Consider the following 6,000-nt stretch of genomic DNA (forward strand, 5'->3'; position numbering starts at 1 on the left):
CGCCGACGGTTGAATATGAGCCGATCCGTTTAGTAGCGTTCCGCGTTGGGAGGCTGGCCACGCGTGCATTCGGTAAAGATGATAAGCCGCTCGCTCGAGCAGGGGAATATGAACCACAATGAGGATCCTGCCCGAGTGAAACACAATATCCGTATTAACAACGCGGGATAACGATTCTCCTCGTAGGTACTCGGTCGCGAGGGGGAATTCAAAATCGGGTGCCCGAGTCTGTATTTTCTTCGTAATGGCGGTCAGCTGCGTCGCTGTTAACATGCTGGGATCGTAGCGTCCTTCTCTAGCCATCGATATCGCGTGCAAATACTTCTCGCTTGTCTGGATATATTGCTTGACCTTTGCCTCCACCCGGTACGCGAAGTTCGCTAAGACGTTCCGGCGCATCATCATACTCGTCTGGTTGGATAGTTGATTGATTCGTGCGTGCAGCTTATCAACCATGTCTAGTTCCATCAGATGTTCTCGATGTAACTCCTGGAATCTCGAGTGGGTCACGTGTATTTCCTTGCTGATTATTTGAGTTAGATTGGATTGGTCACTAAACAATCGATCGATCTGCGCATTGATATACGTAGCATCCTCTTCGTTCATTGTGCCGCATAGCGATTTGCTGAGCGACCCAATGAAACCTAGCGGCACCGATCGTTTCTTCATAGTTCGGATTCGTAATGGCTTCATTGGCGCGCTGAGTCTGGAGTTGTGAGAAATGGCTTCAAGGTTATCTGCCATTTCTTTAGCGCGCTGCATGAGTCCTTGAAGGTAGTCCAAATTTGTCATTTCACGGCAAGCCTCCCTGGTCGTGACCCGGCAGCATGCCTTGAACGCTTCGTTTAGCTGCCTTTCAGCGGGGGGTGAATCCGTAATGAAAGCGTCTATATCCATAAACACGGTGACTCTCCAATCCACGTGTTGCAGGCGGAGGGGGGCCACCCTCTCGTAGTAAATTCCCGGCTGGTCTTCCATGGGTGTTATGTGATACGCGTTGTTGCTGCGAAGCTCTGCGGCGGCCAGGGCCGTCGAAGCTAGAAGCACCCACACGCACAACATCGTCGAATTGGTGAACGGTGGCTCGTACTCCTACACTGGTTGTTCACGCGTCTCGCTTTCTCACTCCCGCACTCTTGTGCGAACACATGCAGATAACATGTTTACACACGCTTTACTGGTACCTCTCATACTCATACTTGCGCACCCTCATACACATGTTTGCTTTGCTTACGGCAATTACTGCGTAGCTCAGCTGTACATTCCGATACATTTTTTTTTTTATGGTACAACTTCAGCAAACTGGCTAGCGGCTTATACCACTGCCAGTTTTACCTTGTCGGCATGCTTCCTTATCCTTTTCCCATTCTCTGCCTCCAGTATTATATTACTATGGTCAGTTATCTGGACGATTTTATATGGGCCATGATATTGGGAGTCGAACTTACCCTTACGAGGTTCCTTAAGGACATAGGCAAGGTCGCTCACTTTACCTGGGAAAGGACGGACTTTCTTGTCGTAGTATTTTTTTGGTTGTTTCCTTCGCGCGATTTTGATTTTCTCCGGCGATTTCGCGTATTTCGGAGAGGCGTTTTGTTAGCTCGATAATATACGAATTATACGTGGATAGTTTTTCGTCCACGGGGAACTAACTCGGTAGCCGAGGCAGCCTCCCATACACGATTTCGTAAGGGGTAAAATTTGTCGCCTCGTGCACGCTAGTGTTATACGATAATTCCGCGTAAGGCAACAAACGGTCCCAATCGTCGTACGTGCCTGCATACTGCTTTATGTATTCCGCTAACAGTATGTGACTTCGTTCGAGCGCTCCGTTCGTCTGTGGTCGATAGCCGGAAGTCGTTACTTGCTTTATATGAAAGATTTTGGACATTTCGCGTAGTAAATTTCCGGTAAAGGCTGCTCCGCGATCAGTAAGGATCGCACGGGGAGCTCCAAATTGCGCAATTAATCGCCTCGCCATAGCTTCGGCGATCGTAGTCGCTTTTAAGTCGAGTATCGGTTCCGCTAAACAATATTTCGACAGGTGGTCTTGCATGGTTAGTATGTGTTTATTGCCATGTGGTGTTGTCGGCAACGGACCCACCGTATCGAGTGACACCTTATCAAAAACGTCAGCCGGCGTATCAGTAATGAGCATCGGCTCGCGCGTCTTCGCTCGAACCAATTTACGTTCCTGACAGCCTTTGCAGCGACGAATATAATTTTGCACTTCGTTTCTCAGCGAAGGCCAATAAAAACGTTCACGGATTTTACGATAGGTCTTGGTTACCCCTCGATGGCCTCCGACAAGACTCGCATGAAATTCCTCAATTATTTGCGAGTGTTGTTCGTCCGGTGGTCGTCGAATGGTACCGTAGCATATCGTGGTGACTATGTTTGTTTTACCGAGTATCCTGCTTAACCAATCGAGCAGTTTTGTGTGCGGTAGTTCGTTCGTATAGTCTCCCGAGCGTGAGATACGAACCGACTTCACGGCCGCTTGTTGAAGGGCGAATTTAAGATTCTCGAGTCCCTTGAATATGTGCTCGGCGTTTGTTTCGTCGTAGTACCGTTTTTTAATAACAATACTATAAATTTTATTGGACCCATACGGAGTCACCGCTATTTGTCCGATCGATAAATTCCGGTCTTTAATTGTTTGTCCATCTAACCTACCTAGGTCAGCGAGTAGTTTTCCCACTGAGGTTGATAGTTCTCCATCGGCAGAGATGAAATGGACTAAGTTATCTGGTTTGTACGTTAGACATTCTCGCGAGCTAATTATCGTACTTGTTTTTGCTATAGGTTTTTCTTGGTCAGGTTCCTCTTTACTGGACGAGTCCAGTGAGGACGACGTGATCGAGGACGAATTCGTGTCTTTCGATCCTATTATGATGGGGTCATCAGGAAAAGTTATGAATTCGCTTTTATTACCGGTAGACTTTTCGGGAGGTGTAGCACGTGGTAACGCACGTGGTCGGTATGGTGTAGACTTTGCAGCCGGGGCCGCATCGTTGCTGGGCAATGACCATCTCACCGCGGGGCGGGGAGCGGGCAGTAGAGAGGTCCGAGCGGGCTGCGAGGTGTCGGGTTCGCGCTCGAGTCCCGCGGCCATACTTGTCTTGGGTCTCACTCTCGCGCTTACTCGCGGCATGCTTTCTCTCTCAGCTGGTTGCTCATCGCTCTCGTCGTCCGCCTCCATTCCTTTTTCTACCGTGCGTGATGATATCTTCTCCCTCGCACTCAGCCGCCGTACTAATTCCTGGTCCGATGGTGACTTGAACCTACCTTCTAACGCTTTCAAGCGGCTGGCAAGCTCAGCATCTCCGGCGATGTCATCGAAAGGGTCTTGTTCTTGGAGAATCATCCGAGCCTCCTCTTCTACCTCATCCCCCTCCGACAGATGATCAGGCCAGTCAAAATCTGTTTTATCAGGCCTTTTTTTGGGGTCACGGGAGGATTTGGTGTGATACCGCTCTTCCAAACGCCTTAATGATTCGTTGAATTTGTTAATTGAATCTTCAAGAGTTGCCGTTACCGTCTTTGTACTATCTGCTTCCGATTCCTCCGTGCTTCCATCTGAATCGTTACTGGGGGCGGTGAGCGCGACCGTGATAGTGGCAGGCCTCTGGTCAGACGTCGCGCTTGCGGATTCCGATGAAAACACCGTCTCTTGGGGACCTCCGAGGGGCTTGACCTCTACGGGGGGTGGAGGCTTCGGTCTTTTCGGAGGAAGTAACTGTGAGGGCAACATACTGCGGTGCAAGCGCTGTATGGGTGGCCCTGAGCTCTCGGGTTCAGATCCGGAGGGTTTCGCGTCGGCGGGAGGTGGGCGCCTCGCGGGTCTTGTAACGACCTTCCCGCGCGTGCGTCTCGCCACCGGGCCCGAGCTCTCCGAGCTCCCCTCTCTTCTTTCGGGTACTGTTGGCACCGTGGGCACGCTGCGTAGGCGCGAACGTGTGCGCGCCGCTACGACTGATGCGTCGGCCTTGGACGGGCCAGCTGATGTCTCAGGTGTCGACACTTCTGTGCTGGGCGTCGTGTCTTCACGATTACCGAAAGGTTTCGAAGATAAAGGCAAAACCTGAGCCTTCTGAGGGACGTTCGTCTCTACGTCCGAATCACTTGTAGACGAGAGTTTCTTTAGGTCTACGGGATTACGGGAGAGTGCATCGGCATTCACATTTTCACGCCCTGGCTTATGTTGGAATTCATAATCGTATTTACATAACCTAATTTTCCATCTGTTGAGCCTCTTGCCTGGATCGAGCGTAGAACGCATCCATTTGAGAGGCTCGTGATCGCTTACGAGCTTAAATTTTCTTCCATAGAGATACGTGGAAAAATGTTCAATTGAATCGATTATGGCCAGACACTCTTGTTCCGTAGTTCCGTAGTTCTTTTCAGCGTTAGTGAAGATTCTAGAGTGGTACGCGACCGGTAGATCGTGGCCATCGTGAATTTGCGACAATACTGCTCCGAGTGCAAATTACGAGGCGTCGGTCGTCAAGATAAATTGTTTAGATAGATCGGGGTATTGTAAGATCGGTTCTCGACAGAGGGCCTTGCGAAGCCTGCGAAAGCTGTTTTTCTGCTCTCGCTCCCATACGAATGGTTTTCCCTTTTTGAGTAAGTCTGATTAGGGCTTGGATATGGCAGCGAAATCCGGAATAAACCGACGGTAATAACCGGCGAGTCCCAGAAATTGCCGCACGTTTTTCTGCGTCCTTGGGTGCGGGAATTTACACACTGCCTCTAGCTTCTTCGGGTCCATTCGCAACCCGTCGCGGCTAACGATATGCCCGAGATACGCGACTTCGCTACGCAAGAACTCACATTTATCCGGTTCGAGGACGAGGTTAGCTTCCTCGAGACGTTGCATGAGACGCCGGATTTTGGTCTTATGCTCCTCGAGAGTTTCCGCAAATACTACAATATCGTCGAGATACACGAACAGTTCTGTCCCTTGCAACCCAATCAGCACCCGATCCATCAGGCGCTGAAAGGTCGCGGGCGCGTTTTTGAGACCTTCGGGCATGCGAGCGTACTCGTAGTGCCCGTTTATCGTGGAAAACGCTGTCTTTGGACCGTCTCTCCGATCCATCGGGATCTGCTGGAAGCCGCTCGCTAGATCGAATGTCGAAAAGTACGTAGCTTTTCCCAGCTGTTCGAGTATTTCTATCATATTCGGGAGGGGGTACGCGTCGGAAATCGTCTTCTCGTTCAATTTACGGAAATCGATGACCATGCGCATCTGCGGATTCCCTTGAGAGTCGGGTTTTTTGGGAACTATCCAGACCGGCGAGTTATACGGGGAGCGTGAATGAACAATTATTCCCTCACTTAGCTTTTTCTCAACTTGCCGCTCCAGTTCCGGCCGATACACCACAGCAAATCTGTACTGTTTTGCGTTTACCGGGAGCTCTTCCACCGTCGGGATCCGATGGCGAACTTGATCCGTGCATCGCAATCTATCGCCTGGTAGCTTATACATGTGAGGGTATTCCTCGATGAGACTTATAACATGTGCACGCTCTACCTCATTGAGCCTATCTAACCGCAATGATTTAATTAAGGCTTCTACTCGATCCGTCGGCGGAGTAGTCTCTACACCGCTACCGTCGGAGCTTTCGCCGCTCCAATAGCCGTTCTCCCGATATGGCTCGAAATCTTCGAGTTCCTGAGGCTCGATTTCTAATTCGATGTCGTCGAATAGCGTGTTTATTGCTAAGACGTAGCACGATCCTCCCGTAGGAGCAACGATACTTTCTCCGATAAACACACCCGGTTGAGTTTCGATTCGCGGTAAGTATCCCTCCTTTAGATTCGCGTTCTTTAAAGGGATGCTTATTTGCTCACTCGTACGCGCGCGCAGTTTATAACTTCGTTTTTCCGAAGCGATTTTCGCCGCTAACACGCGCTTTGTAGGTTCTGCGTCGGAAGGAGGTAGGCCTATGAAAGGCTTAGGTCGGATGGGATCGCTTGAGGTAACTAGAGTAC

Source organism: Neodiprion virginianus, chromosome 3 (genome assembly GCF_021901495.1).
Source record: "Neodiprion virginianus isolate iyNeoVirg1 chromosome 3, iyNeoVirg1.1, whole genome shotgun sequence".
Classification (NCBI taxonomy): domain Eukaryota; kingdom Metazoa; phylum Arthropoda; class Insecta; order Hymenoptera; family Diprionidae; genus Neodiprion; species Neodiprion virginianus.